The sequence below is a fragment of the Diceros bicornis genome, chromosome 16 (assembly GCF_020826845.1).
Source record: "Diceros bicornis minor isolate mBicDic1 chromosome 16, mDicBic1.mat.cur, whole genome shotgun sequence".
NCBI lineage: Eukaryota > Metazoa > Chordata > Mammalia > Perissodactyla > Rhinocerotidae > Diceros > Diceros bicornis.
Genome location: NC_080755.1, coordinates 21,685,243 through 21,703,338, shown reverse-complemented (window position 1 = coordinate 21,703,338; position 18,096 = coordinate 21,685,243). Strand labels below are relative to the sequence as shown.

Here is an 18,096-nt window from a genome sequence, read left to right as displayed (position 1 = left end):
GCAAGACTAATATGGACTTGCCCCGGGGTCACCAAACCTGGACTTCAGCCTCTTCCTTGGTGCTTTAGGTCTAGACCAATGTTCTTCACTTCTCTACCTCAAGCCTACTCAGATTTTCTTTTCTTTCCTTTTTTCCTTTCCCCATAGCCCTCATTTCTCCTCTGCCTTTCCCTGGCGTAACTGCCAACCCCATAACAGCTAAGAGAAACCCTTTTATAAAGGTACACATTGATTTCACAGAATCATCCAATGTACAGTATTTGCTCAAATTATAGAGTTGACAGTACACAGTTGAGAATTTCTTAGGAAACTCCAAGTTTAGGGGGTCAGCGGTATAATTTGGGTTTCAGGAAGAGAGTTCCTTTTACTTGTCTGTCTGTCCAGCTGTCTACCTTTGGTCTTTGTGGATGTTATTTAGCCTCTTCTCACTCTCCTATGTTAATTCTATTAATATTAGACGTATCATATACTGTATTAGAAAATATCAATGACGATTGTCACTAATCCCATTTTAGTTTTAAGAGATTTGGTGATGGATTTCAGATGCCTTTTTGATTGTTCACAGCTACAGAAAATAAAATCAGTATTCTCACAGCTGTTTAATACCATTTGGGAGCTTATGTCTGTTCTGGTTTAGGAACAACCTCCTTGGGATACATTTTTTTAAACTTAAAGAATATGTTCTGAGAGGGCAAAGTACAGTTAATAAAAGGATATAAACCTACCTGTCTGTTTTTCCTTCTTGGTCTGTTTTTCAACTGGTCTATTTCTCTCGGTTCTTATTCTCCTTTGGGCTTTATACTGTTTATATTCACTTCAAGGGGGTGCAGAGAGAACAGAGAATGGAAGAAGGATTTGGATCTGAGAGACATGGTAGACAGAAGGAAGTGCATGTGCAAAAGCCCCAAGACAGGAAAGAACATGGAACATTCCAGAATATTCCAGAACAGAAAGGAAGTCTGTGGGCTTTAAGCATAGAGAATGATGGGGAAGTGTTGAGAGAAAGCTGAAGAGTCTGGCAAGTGCCCTATGGTGTCCAGGCCATTTTAAAAGTTTCAAACCTCATCTTATGGTGTAGGCTGTTATGGAAGAATTTTAAGCAGAGGTGGACAGGATCCAACTTACTTCTTTTTTTTAAACAAATTCTCTTCAGTTGAGATGTAGACTGTGGATTGCAGAGGAACTAGAGCAAGGGAGAGGTGATAGTGTCTAAGGACTAAGATAGAAGTAGTGGGGTGGGGAGAATTAGTAGATGGTTCTGAGAGATATTGGGAGGTAGGGTCCACAGGGCGTGGGGATTGATATTGGGGGCGCGGAAGAAGTTCTGGCAGTGGACAGGACAAATGGTAGTGCTGCATGTTGAAACAGGGCCACTGTAGAAGGAGCACTGGGGGACTTGGTGGGTTTTGCTTTGGAGATGTTCAATTTGAGAGGCTCATGGGACACCCAAGTGGAAATGTTGGATAAGTGAGTAAATAAGCAGGTCTGGTAAAAAGTCTGGGCTGAAGGATAAAATTTGGAAGTTTATAGATGACAATTGAAGTCTCTTGGGTAGATTATTTTGCTTATAAAGAAATCGTAGTGGGAGAAGAGAAAAGGGCCTCAAGAAACTGGAATATTCCGAGGCGGGGCAGAGAAGGAATTAAGGGCATAGAGCCACAATGAGGGGCCAGAGGGGGAGGAGGGGAACTGGTGGGGTATAGTGTATCAGGAGCCAAGGGAGTGGCCGATTTTATTAACGCAGCTGAGAGTTCAGGTGAGATGAGTCCACGGGGTATGTCCTCTGGCTTCTCCACAGGGGGGCGGTTAGTGGTCTTTGCAGGGCAGTTTTGTGGGGAGATGGGCAGAAGCCACACTGGAGTGTGCTGAGGGACCAATGAGAGGTGAAGAAAGGGAAGTCCGGGGGTTTCTTTCAGGTTTGACTTTCCAGGAGAGGGAGCAGGAGCTGGAGGGAGGTGGGGCGGGAGATGAGCTTGTGGGGGAGTTCTGTATATTTTTAAGATGGGAGAGACCGGAACGTGTTTATATGCTGGTGGGAAGGAGTCAGTAGAGAGTAAGAAGGACGGTGGCGTGGCAGGAACCGGAGGACAGGTAAAATGACTGGCTTTGAGTTGTTTTATTAATATTTTGTGTACTTTTCCAAAATCACGGAAGGAAAAGACTGACCCAAGTTAGACTCAGATGACCCTGCGGCCTCACCTCCCCGCCCTCCACCCACCGTGCTCCTCAGGGAGTCTGGATCTCTGGTCATAAAGGATCGCTGCTCCCACACAAAGGTTGTTCCTCATACAACCAAGTCTTCCCCATTTAGGAGAAGGAGGAGTGAACATCCTTTGTATTTGAATTGAGTCCATGACAAAGCAGAGGATCAAGTTCAAGGTAGGGGCCCTCTTTACTGAAAGAAAAGCTGGATAAAATAGGAACACTGTCTGAAAATGTTTCTCAGACCAGGGAGCGAGCAGATGAGTTGCATTCTGTGAAACGTGCTTGGTTTCAAGTTTCTTGGAATTAAGATAGGCTCTTGTTGGCATCACTTTAACTGATTTTAAGTATCGTGCATGTGTGCAGAGAAATTTCTAGATTTCAGTCTTAGTTGGGCCTGAGTAAAGTAGATGCATATAAGGGAAAAAGACAGGCTTCTATTTGCTGGCTTTTTCTGGAAAAAATTACTTTGATTTGCAACAAGTGTAATTTTTCAATTTATTTTTTCTTAATTAATAAACTTTATTTTTTAGAGCAGTTTTAGTTTCCCAACAGAACTGAGCAGAAAATTCAGAGAGTATCCATATGCATCCTTCCCCACACACGTACAGCCTCCCCCCATCAACATCTGGCTCCAATGTGGTACGTTGTTACAGTTGATGATGCTACATTGATATCTCCTTAGCACCCAAACTCCATGGTTTAGGTTAGGGTTCGTTCTTGGTGGTATACATTCTATGGGTTTTGACAAATGTACAATGATGTATCCACCATTGGAGTATTGGACAGAATAGTTTCACCGCCCCCAAAATCCTCTCTGCTCTGCCCGTTCATCCCCCCTATTTCTTTGTTTGTTTGCAGTCATCCTCTTCCATGGTAACATAAAAATTAGTTTTTCAGTCTCTCCTTTCTGAAGATCTTGATAGAACCTTAGTAATAGCTTTGTTTTGGTTTGAGTACTTTTGTACACAAAAGAAAAATCCAGTCACTGACCTGGAATTATGACTTTAAAGCAATAAGACATCTAATTTCAGCTTTACTCTTTTCTCTGTAAGTATTCCCCACCCCCCTTTTTAAGCTCTCTGTAGTTAACATTTCAATAGAAGCTTTTTTTCCTCTCTTTCGTTGGCAGAGTTGGAGGGGAGGGCAGACAGACCCACCCTTGACCCTGGCCTCCCAAATCACTGGAGGGCAACCAGCTGAGGATGTGTTCTTGGCCTCTCTCCTGTTTTACAGAGAAAGTTTCTGTTCCTAAAGGGCCAGAGGAGAAGCTGTGCTTCTTAAAGGTACTGACAACTGTGTTCGCAGCAGGAATCTTAAAAGAAAGACAGAGAAAGGTAGTTTGGGGGTTAAGGGGCTAAAGCATTAGTATTCTGGGTTCTACTGTTTACTCATTGCTACTTTATACAGAAAATATGTTGCTTTAAAGCCTATGGAAACTGGTAATTGTAAATTCTGTGGTTTGAAAATTGTTGGGGAAAAAATCCCAAAATATGCAGGGCGAATTGGACTGAAAATACCAATTCTTCAGAGAAGATCCCCTTTGGCGTTAAGCTTCTTTATCCACGCATGGTGTTCTCCATTACCAAGTCTTTACCCAGCGTCCCCTGGTTTCCAGCATCCCTCTGGATGCCTTGGAGGAGACGGGAGTAAAGCAGGAATCCCCTATCGGACTTCTCCGCACACCATGGCGGTGACTTTTGCTCTTTCTCGTTTCACCAGTATTCATATTTACCTAGTATTTTTCTGTTGACTGTTTTACACTCATGCCAGGTGATAGCCATGAAATCAGAGGTGTGATGTGCTAGCTCTATTTTCTAATACTTACTGAAACACGCTTATGACTATTTAGAAACAAGAAAATAGTTACCGCGTACCCCCGAAATAACCTTGCACCTCCGCGGGGATGCATGTTCCACTGTTTGGAACACCGATCTAGACCACAGCCTCAAGGAGATGGAAGGAACCCCCCCAGATTTCCTGAAGTTCATGAATGAGGCCCCAGGAGGTTCACTGTGCATGCGAGACACATCTCCCTCCTCCCATTGCACCCTGGGTACCCCGAAATGTCAAGGAAGGGCTGCTTCCTTGCTGGTCTCTTCTCACATTGAACTGACTCACAATTATGTGCATACTTGGATTTGTTTTTTTCCACCCAGAGGAAAATGCTGTTAAAGACTGGTCTCCTGCCTCCAGGATTGTATAAACTGGGGGCCCCACCCTGGGGAATGGGGGTTTAGAGATATTAAATAATTTGCATATCTCCCAACTACTCTTCCTTAAACACCTACTACAGGTGCTGTGTAGGCTCTGGAGATGACAGCCGTCCACCAGACTGACAAGGGCCCTGCCTTTTGGAGTTTATGTTCTAGGGAGAAGGAGAGGGACAAAAAGGAGAAATAGGTAACAAGAAAATGTGATATAGTAGTAAGTGTTGTACAGAAAATGAAAACAAGCAGACACGACAGGTGGTTAGTGGGGAGTGGGGCTGTTTAAATGGGGCCTTCAGGAAAGAAAGCTCAGTGGCACGAGGGACCCACCCTGGGAAGAACAGGCAGAGGGAACAGCTCTGGCTAAAGTTTACCTCTGGGGTGCAAAGAAGGAAATGATGGAACAGTTGGACCTCACTGGAGGCAATGGGGAGTTGTGAACACTGGCTTATACAGAATAATCATATCCCAGCATTCAGCCCCAGAAATGAAGCAGCTTGCAAAGAGGACCAGAGCACATGCGTTGTTGCAGTTTGTCGTGTGGCCTGAAGCAAGTCACTAATCTCCTGACAACATTTGATCTGTGAGGTACGGATATTAGCAGCCCTGTCTCACGAGGGGATGTCTGTTCCCTGCTTAGCAGAAGGCCTGGCACGCAAAGCACAGTGCATGCTAGTTATCTGGTTAGTATTATTTTCCTCTTAACCCCTGAGGCCTTCTGGAAAGTCCTTACTGGTAGAAAGATAGTTGCATTGTGAGAAATAAGCCAAGATTTTAAAAGTTGGTGTTTGCATAATTCTGCTCTTTGCCAGACTCATCAAAGGAAGGCTCTGGAGACTGTGGCTAGTATTGGCTGGGTTTTAAGGAGAGAGATTTTTTTTTAGGGAAATGAACTCTTTTGATATTAAGCATTCTTTCCAGAGGACCTTTTTGGGTGGAGTTTTTCCAGGCAGTACATAGAACCAGAGAGATCAAGGCATTTCGTCAGAGGAGGAGTAAAAGTTGCAGCTCTGGCAAATACCCCTGGAAGGACATGTGGTTTTGTGCCTTTCGATTTTTTTTTTATTTAAAAAATGTTCTATAATTGAACACATGTACATGTTAAAATTTAAAAATATACCATGAAAAATAACCTTGCTTCCGACTTCTGACTTCCAGTTCCCATTTTACCCCCTAGAGACAACCACTGTTACATTTCCTTATGGATTCTTAGGGCTTCAGACAGTTAATATGCATGTTTAAGCATATTGCATGCATCCTGTATCATTTTGAAAGGTAGCGCTTTCTTACATGTTTAGTGTACGGCAGCTGCTCAAAGATTTGGGGAAAAATCAGATATTGTAGAAAGAAGATGGAATCATGTCATTGAGATATTGATTCCTGTGCATGAGTGAATTTGGGGGCTCACATAAATAATACAAATCATTGCTAAGGGAAAAAATTAAAATCATATGTACAGTGAAATGGAGCTAATTCTATCTGTAGAGACAGAATGTTTGGAAATAAAATGAGACCTTGAATATTCTCCTTATGTGTAGTCTAGGGGAGTCTTCTGGAGTCTTTTCTTCTCTCTGTCACCAAAGCCTGAAAGGGTTTGGGGATCCTGTGGGCACCTTCTCCTTGGCACCCCCAGCAGGCAGATGTGGCCATGAGTAAGGGTGGATGTGGTCTGAGCAACAGGCAGGCCCCCCTGCTGGAAAGCAGGCAGTTTGCTCAGGTGAGGTCCAGCATCGCAATCCAGTTGTTAGGGTGAGCGCCTCGCCTCAAGGTAGGCTCCCAGGTGCAGCTCCTGAACGGGGCAGTGGCAGGGGGCCAGTGGCGGGATGCCCACGCTGGTGGTCTCAGGGCATTTGCGTTAGAAGCCACCAAGTTAAGAGTTGAGAAGCTCCTGAGTTAACACAACACCTCCCTACTCCTCATCATCATATCCAGCACTCTCGAAGCCCTCAAGTCCTCTTCAGTCAAGGTGTTCCTGGACTGCAGATTCCAGGCTGTTCTCTGCTGGGAGCCACACTGGCATGAGCTGGGCTTTCTAGTGAGAGTGCTCAGACCCCAGAGCCTGAGAGTGTTCTGAACAGCACCAGCAGATTTCCATCACCTAAACCTTAATCCTTCGGGTTCCACACATTGCATTTTCCAATCTGCTAGAAGCTTTTCTTAATTTAGCAAAGAAGAATCAGGGGTAGGTTAAGGGAGGCTTCCCACCACTATTTTTCTGAACTCAAAAACTGTTAAATACTAAGATTTTCACAAAACCACACAAGGCTTGCCTTAGGTTTATGATTTTTCAGATTTTAATGCCCTTTCATATATTTTACCTAATTTGAGCCTTACAACCACCCTTTCAGATAGTAAAACATTGATTATTATCCACCTTTTTTTTTTTTTTTTTTGGTGAGGAAGATTGGCCCTGAGCTAACATCTGTGCCATTCTTCCTCGGTTTTGTATGTGGGATGCCGCCACAGCATGGCTTGACGAGCAGTGTGTTGGTCCATGCCCAGGATCTGAACTGGTGAACCCCAGGCCGCCAAAGCTGAGTACACAAACTTAACCACTACACCGCTAGGCTGGCCCCTATCCACATTTTATAGATGCAAAAATTGAGTTTTTGAATAACCAAATCCCATGGCAAGTTCAAACAGAAAGGAAGTCACTGTGCACTCTAGACTTTCCCCAAAGTGAGTGAAAGGGAACGCTGTTCCTGCAATAGGTACCTAAAATGCAGTGTTCCCAGGTCAGGAAAGTTTGGGGAACAATGCCATCATCTTGGAAATCCTATAGAAAGAAACCTGTCTAACTTGGTGATTCCCAAATTTATTTCATCATCAACTCGCCACCCTCCCCCACCAGTAATGTCTAGTGCTGCTATTTCTCATAGCATTTTGGGAAACACAAGTCTACAACATCAGCAGGAAGAAATGTAATTTTTTAATAACAAAAAAAAAATGCATCCCTGTAAATTTATTTGTACTATTTACAATAATTTTAGCTCTAATAATTTAGAAACTGCAAAAGTACCCACATGGCTGTGAGCCACCAGTGCTGTTTCGGGTTCACAGAGTAGGGTACAGGCACTGTGAGAGACACTTGAAATCTGCTGTAGGTCTCGCCCACTTATTAGCTTTGTGACTTGGCCAAATTACTTAACCTCTGTAAACCTCAGTTTCTCTATCTGAAAATAGTGTTACATTAATTCTTACTCCTTGGTCATTGCAGAGATGAAATGAGTTGACTCAATGCAAAGCACTTGGCACAGAGTAAGTGCTCAGAAAACACTAGCCTTTATTCTTCGTGAGCAAAATCATGCAGATTTGCTGTTGAGCAGAGTCTGGTAGACTCCTGTCTCGGGGATAGAGGCCATCAAGATCTGATTAAACTTGAGAAAATTACAGTTTGCTAAAGTGTCCTATCCTAATGTAACTGGAGAAAAAAAAAAAATGTACCCTATTGTATTAGTTTCCTAGGGCTGCCATAACAAAGTGCCGCAAACCAAGTGGCTTAAACAAGGGGAATTTATTGTCTCACAGCTCCGGAGGCCAGAAGTCTGAGATCAAGGTGTTGGTAGGGTTGGTTCCTTCTGGGGGTCGTGAGGGAGTGTCTCTTCCAGGCCTCTCTCCTAGCTCCTGCTGGTTTGCTGGCAGTCTTGGGTGTTCTTTGGCCTGTAGTCGCCCCACCCTGATCCCTGCCTTCCTGTTCACGTGGCATTCTCCCTGTGTGCGTCTGCCACCAAGTTTCCCCTTTTTATAAGGACACCAGTCATATTGGATCAGGGGCCCACCCTACTCCAGTAGACTTCATCTTAACTAACCATCTGCCAGACCCTATTTCCAGATAAGGTCACATTCTGAGGTCCTAAAGATTAGGACTTTTAACATATGAATATTTGGGGGACACAATTCAACCCACAACAGCGATATGGTAGATCAATCCCATAAGGACGTGCAAGAGAAAAGAGATTTGGTTAAATATCCAGTTGTGAAATTTTATGCTTGCCTTTTTTTTTCTTAGAACTGCTTTTTTTTCAAGCACCTTTATTGAGGTTGATTTATTTTATTTATTTATTTATTTATTTTTTGTGAGGAAGATCAGCCCTGAGCTAATAACATCCATGCCAATCCTCCTCTTTTTGCTGAGGAAGACCAGCTCTGAGGTAACATCCATTGCCAATCCTCCTCCTATTTTTCCCCAAAGCCCCAGTAGATAGTTGTATGTCATAGTTGCACATCCTTCTAGTTGCTGTATGTGGGATGCAGCCTCAGCATGGCCGGAGAAGCGGTGCGTTGGTGCACGCCCGGGGTCCGAACCCGGGCCACCAGCAGTGGAGCACGCACACTTAACTGCCAAGCCACGGGGCCGGCCCTATTGAGGTTGATTTAAATGCATCCATTTTAAGTGTACAGTTCAGTGAGTTTTGACAAATGTATGTGCCTATGGAACCATCACCCTAGTCAAGACATAGATCATTTCCATCGTCCTAAAAGTTTCCTCCTGTCCCTCCCCAGTCACTCCCCCACCCCCTATGCCCCAGCGCCTCAGCAGTCTCTTCTCTGCTTCCTGCCACTGTAGGCTAGTTGTGTCTTTTGTAGCATTTCATATCAATGAAATTATGCAGTATATGTATTCTTCTGTGCTCACCTTTTTGCTTGTGTCTGCTTTTAAAGTGAACCATTAATCCACAGGAATCTAGTGTAGAAGTTTTTAATAACTATAAATCCAGCCCTTAGAATTCTGTAGCTCCATGGAGCACAATTTTGATGGATCTTTAAAAAAAAATCTTTATTATTTCCTTACTGTGCCCGTGGTCCTATATTAGACACCTCATACCCTCAGAACAGCCTTGTGAGGTAAATATTCTTTTCCCCATTTATAAAAGAGGCAGTTTCTTAGGGCATTTTTTTTTTAAGTCTGATTACTGCTATCTAGAAAATGGCCTTAGTTGAGGGAAGTTGAACTTTTGCTGAGACTGGAGCTTCAGAATATTGGGATGTGCCTGTAACGGTATTTTTAGTAAAGTGTCACAAGGTCATTGTAAAGATTAAATGAGATAGTGTGTGTCAAGTGTTGAGTATGGTGCCTAGCACACCGTAAGGGCCCCCAAATGCTACTTGTCATTCCTGTCATTAGAGGGCTCAGAGGCTGTCACAGCTGGAGCCCCTCTGTGATAATCCAGGCCAGAGCGCCTCACCCTTCAGGACCCTGGGTGGTCCACCCTCCTCCAGGCAGGGGTGGGCCTGGCAGAAGGAGAGGGGCCCTGGCACCCTACCCCCCACCCTCCCTCCCCCAGCAGCACTGCCTTTTTCTGCTTGTCACCTGCAGCTAAAATGTAAGATTTCCTCTGAAAAGGTTCCACGTCAACAAATGTGGGTGCTCCCCTAAAGGAGTTCTGCCTTCTCAATCTCTGGCGGGAGAGGGTGTGGCAACTTCAGGCAGGAGTGTGTGCAGGAGCACTTGGACCTAGCTCTCCCAACTTCCAGCCTTTAGGAAATTAAAACAGGGGAGATGCCAGCAATATTGGGATGTTTTAATATCGCACCAGTTCAAAGCAGGGACTGTTCTTACCCATCTCAGTATTCCCAGTGCCACCCAGGCTGGAGTACACTTTTATAGGCGTAAATTGAAAGTTAATCATCTCATAGTTTCTTGTTTGGGACTTATTAAACGTTTTAGAGCTAAAATATGGAATTGGCTGATATTTTTTTTAGCAGTAATTTTAGTTTTTGGTTTCTTTAGTTCTAATTTGTCATATTTTCCTCATCCCTTATCCTTCATATCACTTTTGAAATAGTGAATTAAGGTCAATTAGTGTGTGTTGACATCCACCTCAAACTAAATCTCCAAATTATCTTCATAGAAATCTTGAAGAGGTAGTAATTTCAGCTGAAGTGGCAATTAAGAAGCAAGAATTGTACTTGATAACCTCCACAGGTTATTCTGTTGTGGAATCTTAACAAATACTATTCGTCATCAATAATTTAGGTGGGATATCATCTGACTTCCATTTAGTTTTACAAGGTTACACAGGACTCCAGTTGTCTCTGGGGAGATGGCAGAGAGAAAATAGCTGGGCACATGGGTGCACTGAAGCCATGCTTACAGGTACTTCTCAGCTCAAGGCCCTGAACAAGCCTCCATGTCTCCCTGAGCCTCAGTTTCCCTTTTTTGGGAAACAGTCACAAACTAGCTCTTTTCCAGCCCTGAGTTCATTTGCTATTCGTTATCAAAATATTAATATGCAAATTCTGTTTTAGAGCTGCTAACTCAAATATGATCCTGTGTTAACGGGATAACATTAATTTAGTTAAGTGTATTGTCAGATTTGACATTGAGGACATATTCATGCTAATTAGAACAGGTACAGTGAATAGCCTCCTGCTAGAGCTGTCTCATTGAGACTGAATTGAATTGATTTTGATGCTTTCTTGCAGATTTTTAAATTAAGAGTAACAAATGGCAGCAATTGGCTCTGAATATATAGACTTTTACCTAGAACAGCCACAGTGCCACTCTACAGTTGTTATTTTTTACATTTCAGGTATACTAATTTCTTACCTCCTATCTCCTTCTTTATTATCATCCAGCTAAATTATATTAGTGCAACCGAATATAGCTTTAGAGAGAAAAGTGGTAATCACTGCTTAATTTGTTTAACATTTTAATTTCCATATAGCAATTACATGAGACAGGATATCAAGTATGTTATTAGCAGATAAAATAATTTCAGTGATGGAATTTATTTTGTCTTAGTTTATATAAATGGTTGAATGAATATTAATACTGAGATCCTCTTCTCCAAATGGTGCTAAACAGGCCAGAAATCAAGTGCCATTTTTATTAACTTCATTTGATTACCTTTTAGTGTAGGATTTCCATTAGAAGGTCAGCGCATTTCAAATGTAAAGATTTAGAACATTTTTTATTTGTTTCAGCAAAACACTTTTCCATATAATACTGGACTGACTTAGAAACAAGTCAGTATGTATGTTAATATTTTAACTACATAATACAAGTATGTCGTTAATATTTTAGCATCACTCACATACCCAAGTCTCATCTTTTGCTTATTTTTTGCACATAAGAACTACAGAAAGGAGGCATGTTCTGTATTTCTTAGGGCACTTTTATTCACATGGGAGTTCTGAAAGCAGTGGCTATCTAAGGCCATCATTGGAGTTAGGGTTTCGTGAGGATATGTGAAAAGCAGTACTTGTGAGATTTAACATAATTGTGAAAGTCAGGCAAATTTTCATTCACCAAGTGTCTTCGTTGAGGTAGAGGTTATACTTAAACAGATTTGAGAATAAGTAAAAGCAGGAAAAGAATGAATTTACTGCTTATTATTCTTGGTGGTTAATAATATCAAAAGTTCATTGATACACATTATGTGTGTCAGATAACATGAATTATCTTTTCCTCTGACAAGTATAAGTTTCTGGGTATTTGTATAGCACTGCATACTCTGCAGTATGAAGTAAGCTGGGATTTCACAGCAAGTTCGGAACCACTGGAAAACAGAGGGAATAAAGAAATAAGAATGGTTATATGAGCGACATATGTGTAGACTGGTATTTTGTAAGTATCCCTTAAAAATAATCATTAAATCCTTTAAAAATAACAATTATAAAATTTATAAAATTTATAAAATCTTTAAAACCATCATAAAAAATAATAGCTTACTTCTTTTTTTGAGTTGTATTCCAGGCACTAGGTAAGTGCTTTCATAACTTTCTACTTTTTTACATGAATTACTGATTTATCACAATAATTATAAAAGGCATTATTATGATCATCTTAAAGATGGGGAAACTGAGGCACAGAGCGGTTAAATCACACAGCAGTCGTGTGATGGAACTAGGATTGAAGCCTAGCACTCTGGCCCTGGAGCTCACAATTCCATTCTGCCTCTGTATACCATTGCTAATGTGTTAGTAATATTTTTCCAAATAGAATTTATAAAGAGTACCTGTCAATTCATAAGATTATACCATCAAATATTTTACTAGATTAAAAATGTTATTACTTTTATTACAGAATAAACGTCCACCTAAGTTATTCACAACATTTCTCATAGTCTCTGTGTTTAAATCATGTGCGGCTGTATTGCTATGTTACGTTACTTGAAGTGTCTGCCTGTTCCAGCCTCAGGTTAGTTTTATATTTCCCCTTCTGCTCCTATTCTCTATACTCAAGTGGTTTCTAATACCTTATATGGTTGTTGGAGAGACAAGAAAGAAGTCTCTGTGAAGGAAGGTGAAAGATGGGGAGCCGTGGTGCACCCACCTTTTACATTCTCTTCTGGAATTCAATATTAAGTTATCCAGCAAATGTTTATTTAGTGCCTACTACATGCCAGGCTCTGTGCTAGAGACTGGAATACAGTGAACAACACACACAGCTCCCTTGCCTGCGGAGCCTGCAGTCTGGTTGATTTCCAAGGGTGATTCTGAGTGCGTTTCTTTCGCGAAGACACTTCACCCTGGATTGGGACTTGATAGGGTTTGACTCCCTTGTCCTGCCTTACCCCACCCATCCCAAGAGTTTGTCCCTTAGAGCTGCAGGGATCCCGAATCAGCCCCCAGAGCTGATTGGCCGCCGCCTTCTCATTTTTTTAAACCTGAGCAATACCAAGACTCCTAACACCCTGCCTCTCAGAGTGTAGACTGGTAACCCTGGAAATTCCTCGTAGCACGGGTGTTTCTACTGCGCAGTATGACAACGTCAGGCTTCTGTCTTGGGAAGTGTTATGTGTTTACTTTATTTCCACAAAATCTCTATCACCTCATTAGAGTTTAATTTTTCCTTAATTGATGTTTGTGCCTGTTAATGCCATGAGATTTGGGGTTTTGTTTTTTCTTTTTATTTGGTGGGTAGGTAGCAAATCAAAAAGCGTTTGAGGGCCCCTGCCCTAAGGGAAAGTCACGGAGGTCATTTACTGGAAGGAGATCAGAGCACTCAATTATGGAGCCTTATAGACTTGCTTTGTCATCCTCAGTACTGTTTATTCATTTTCTACTATGTACAAAAATAAAAAAGGATTTCATTAAGTACTGTGGGGAGTTGATAGGAAAAATAACTGGGTACTGCTTACCCCTGATTGCATTCTGATTGTATCTGTAGGCTTTCAATTGATGCCTATGGTCTTCTATTCTATAGGCTAGAACCATTTATCTGTGAGCTCATTTATTGGCAAACTTTCCAAAGGCATCAAGGATCTACATGGTTCTCTAAGAATTAGGCTTCAGACCCACAGTCTTCAGAAGAAAGCAATACATAGAGGGATGGTTCAGATTTGTTACCAAGTAGACCATAGCAAACTACGAGACCTGGAGAACCCTTTAAACGCTTCCCCAGACCTCTCTCATGGCTGCCCATCGACAGAGCCCACTTATAGGGACCAAGTAAGGTCCTACTTTGGAATAAACAAGAGCACTTACAGGCGAGCAAAAGGGCATTAGAAACTGACCTCCTGAATAGATAAGGAGACAGGCAGTTGGAAAACGAGGAAACAGAACTAGTCTGATCCACCCCCTCCCCCCCACACACACTTTTCTTCCTCTCTCTTTCTTCTCGTCTCTCCTGTTTTTTCCTTTCCAGCAGTTTCTCTTCCCATCTCCCTCGACCTTTTCTCACTTCCTGCCCCTCTTCCATTCCTGCCCGTCTTCTCACTTCTTCTTGGCCTCTGTTCTTGGCCTGTTCCCTGTCCCTTTCCTGCTTCTCTAACACTGACCGCTTTTCTCCGTGGACAAAATTTCATTACCCACCTCACTCTGCCACCCCCACTGTTGTCATGACATTAAATACTGTGTCTTGTGGTTAAATAACCATCTAATAAAATTAAGCTGGGGGTTTTAAGAATACCAAAGACATTCTGCTGCACGTTTCAACTCCTTGAGCAGAAATACTCCTGTGCAAAGACTTCTGCTGCCGTGGGCAAATGAGAGGCCTGTTTTCAGAGTCTGATCCGGGTCCTAGTGGGTCAGACACTACCAGATTGCCCCAGACCAAGACAGCACGTTGGAGACGGGAGAATGCAGGCTTAGATCCCAGAATATTTTGCTTCTAACTTTAAATCAACTAACTGTTTTGACCTTGGGCAATTAATCTAAATATTTCTGCTTCAGAAGAATTTCCTTCTTTGCAAAAGACAGTATTGGCCTTGCCCTCTTCCCTCTCTGGACCTTTTGGAAGGCTTATGGGTTATGATAGTTCATAAGGTCTTTGGAATTCTGGGATTTCATAGATAATTACTTCATATGCATAAGGCCCTATGTAAATTCCAGGTATGATTGTTTTTCTAATGCATTTCCATTTTTGTACCAAACTTTTTTTGCCAATCAGGTTGATCTTTAAAAAGTTGGTTTGTTTTTTACTCTTGTTAGTATTTATTTTAAGATACTTCCCCAAGAACACAGATGTCTCCTTTACAGTGTGAAAATTGTAAAGAATAGCTCGTTGCAATAAACTACCAAGGAGGATGACTGCTTCGCTGCTGTCTTTACTGCTCATTCGCATTCTCCCTAATCTGTGCTTTCAATGCTGTCTTCTCATCCATCTGCTCCTCTGCAGGAAGTTTCATCAATCAATGTCGCCTCTAAAATATCCCAAGAAACAGGTCTACTGTGCTCATACTAGGACTGGCAATTCAGCTTTGGGCACCTTTAGGCCTCCCAGGGTCACTGGCCCCAGTTGGCTGCTGGCAGACCCAGCCTCGGCCACGTCATGAGGAGCAGACCCAGAGTGGCCCATTGATTCACCTCCACTTTCATTTAACAGCAGTTCCTACTAGCAGCTCAAATGGGAATAATGTAACAAAGAACCGGGATGACCTAAACAGCCAGAAGAGAATCAGTCCACTTCCTCTGGGGATAAAGATCCCACCTAGCACCAGATTTCACCTAGGAGAAGCATTTTTGGCAAGTCACTAGACCTCCGGCATGCCTATCAACATGACATCACCCATTGGTTCTGGTGCGGAAACATTGAGACTACTTCCCTCAGTCGCCCCAATTTTTTATTCAATATGTCTTCTGGGAAAGACGACACTGATTCTGCTTACAAGAGATTCTTTATTAAAAAGCATCTATTTTATATTGCTAAAACACATTATTTCTACTCTGTAAAGGAATCTCAAATAAGCTGCTTCCAGATCCTTCTAGTATTTTAGTACATTGCAAGATATAAATAAATAAACAATACTCCAATAAAATGGCACTAAGTAAAGAATCTCTCTGAAGTAGGCATTCTGCTCATTAATCACCATATTTTATTGGCCATTTCCTCCTGTCAGTGAAGGCAAATAAAAAGTAGTAGTGATTAAAATTTAATCTTCCTAATCAGAGAAAATGCTGTGATTGTTAAGAAATCTCCAAATCTTAGTCTTGGCTGCTGCCGCCTTTTTTTTGCACTCATACTTTTGGAATGCCTTTCATTTCATCACCAGTTCTCCTTTCTTTCAAAGGAATTTTGAATTCCAATTCTGAGCTTCTAAAATGGTAAATTTATTGAGACATTTGAATCTCTATGGTTTCTATTTTTTTGAGTCATAGAATTGTAAAAAAAAAAATCAGGACTCAAACAAGCATTATAGACCAGGGAATGGGAAAACTGAAGTGAGAGATGAAATAATTTGCCAAGGCCACGTAACTCATCAGTGACATGGCGCAGATGGGAACTTGGGTCTCTACTTTGTGACATTCTCGGGAAAACGTTTCTGGCTTTAGAAACCTCAATCAATGTCAACTCTGTTAGAAGCACTGCAACTAGTTCCCTCTTTAAAAGGTAATTGGGTCAAAAGTTAGGAATATGATTCTTGTAATGCGGAATTACTAAATATAGGTATGTCTTCTTTAAAAATAATGTACCCCAGATTCATAAAACCAAGAGTAGTACATTCCTTGCTGTACCAAAATATTATTTGCTCTAAAAATGGTTTGCTTAAGAGTGTCAATAAGTAGTTCTCAGAGTATTTAAAGCATGATTTGATTTAAAATGTTTTTATTTACGTGGAGATCTCTTGTCATCAGGAGTTCCCTGGGCATATGGCTAGTTCCCAAATCAGACTCCTGACTCCCTGAAAAGTTCACCTCCATGGGGCCCTAGCCCAGTACCAAAGAGAACAGCCAACCAGCATTTTCTGAATGAATGAACAAGTGAGCAAATGAACTTTTTGAACACATCTATTATGTAAGTTAGAGTAAGCTAACATATTTTCAAACCTGTGTATCTCAGTTTTTGATTTTTTCATGCGAAAAGGTCAGGCAAGTAGCCATTTAAGAATCTTAGGAGGAGGTTCCCAGGGACCCAGTTAATGTTAGAAGGAACACATTTAGCTTTTGACACTGCTGGACAAGGAATTTTTATGACCACATCCAAGAAGTCAGTAAGTCAAGTTTATTGTCTATTTAGAGGCAGATGTGTCCTGTAGTTAACTTCTAGGACTGGCAGTCAGAGGAGTAAATAAAATGCCAGTTCTCTGTGATGGGGGGAGGAGTCTACTTCCTGGGTCAGCTGGCTGCTGCCTTCTGCTGACCACTGACAATCCTTCTAACCCTCCAGCCAGTTGTGTTCATCCTAAAACAGACCGAATGGAAGAATGTGGATGGAGCAAGGCAAGTCTGTCTCTCCTGTTATGAAAGCCAGAGCATGGATAGCCTAGTTAGTAATGGAGCGTGGTAACCTTATCCTGGTACACAATGGCTAGCGTGTAAAATATCACAGTAAATTCATTACTAGATAATTATAGGCTAAGCCACTTGACCTCAGAGTCAACTTCCTTCTCTGTGAAATGGTGATAATGCTTAACATTGTGCAGAGGTTTCTGATTTCAGACTGGAAGGCCCTCTATGAGTGTTAGATACTGTTTCATTGCCAACCTTTGCTGCCATCTGTGTCTTCCTTCCAAGAGAGCGCGTGCGGAACTCTAACTTCTGGAAACACAAGAGCTGTGCATGTACAACTTTTATCCTCTTGCTGTTGCTGTATTTTAGATCTGGGACTGGAGGGGACCTTGGGGAGGCGACAGATGACGAGATAGTTCCCAAGAGTGTGGAAACCATATACTCCTGCTCCTTTCTTTCAGGATCAAACTAAATAGACTTCTGTGTCAGCTAAATATGAGCTTACCATGACCTGAGGCCCATTTAATTTTCTGTTCTGCACATTTCCTCCCTGGCAAGAAAATAAAGGGAAAGGAAGCATTATCCCTAAATTCAGTTCCATTTCTTTATTTCTTCATTCAGTCCTTCATTTAAAAATGTCAAAAAAAAATCCTGATTATGAAGGTAAAATATAGCAGCATGCCAAGAGTATGTACTAATTGATTTAATTGGACAATATGTTTTTTCCTTTTTAAAAATAGAATTTTTTTTAAGTTTCAAAAGTAATAAATGTTCAACACTATAAAGCACAAAAGAATAAAAACAGAAACAAAATTTGCCTGTAACATCATCACCCAGTCCTAACCCCTGCTAATATTTTGGTGTGTTTAATTCCAGAATTTTTCATCGTACATACAACATATCTTTGCAAAAATGGCCTTTCCCTATAGAACTGTTACAGAACCTGCTTTCACTTTAATGCTGTTTTAATTTTTTTAAAAATTAGTAATATCCATAGTTGAGCTGTAGTGTCTATTTAAAAATACTCTGTGATGCTTTAAGTACATTTAAAAAATCTAAGAAATCTAAT

General features: G+C 41.6%; 1 protein-coding gene across 4 annotated transcripts in view; it reads left to right on the top strand.

The window, feature by feature from the left end:
- KCTD1 (potassium channel tetramerization domain containing 1) overlaps positions 1-18,096 on the top strand; it is a 188,174-nt gene that overhangs the window by 113,258 nt on the left and 56,820 nt on the right. The window contains exon 1 of one of the 4 annotated variants that reach the window (XM_058556925.1): positions 3,468-3,488. The exons of the other annotated variants lie outside the window; for them this stretch is intronic. The gene's annotated coding sequence lies outside the window, so the exon portion shown is untranslated. Of the gene's footprint in view, positions 1-3,467; positions 3,489-18,096 lie in introns of those variants that run through there. 4 annotated transcript variants of the gene reach the window in all.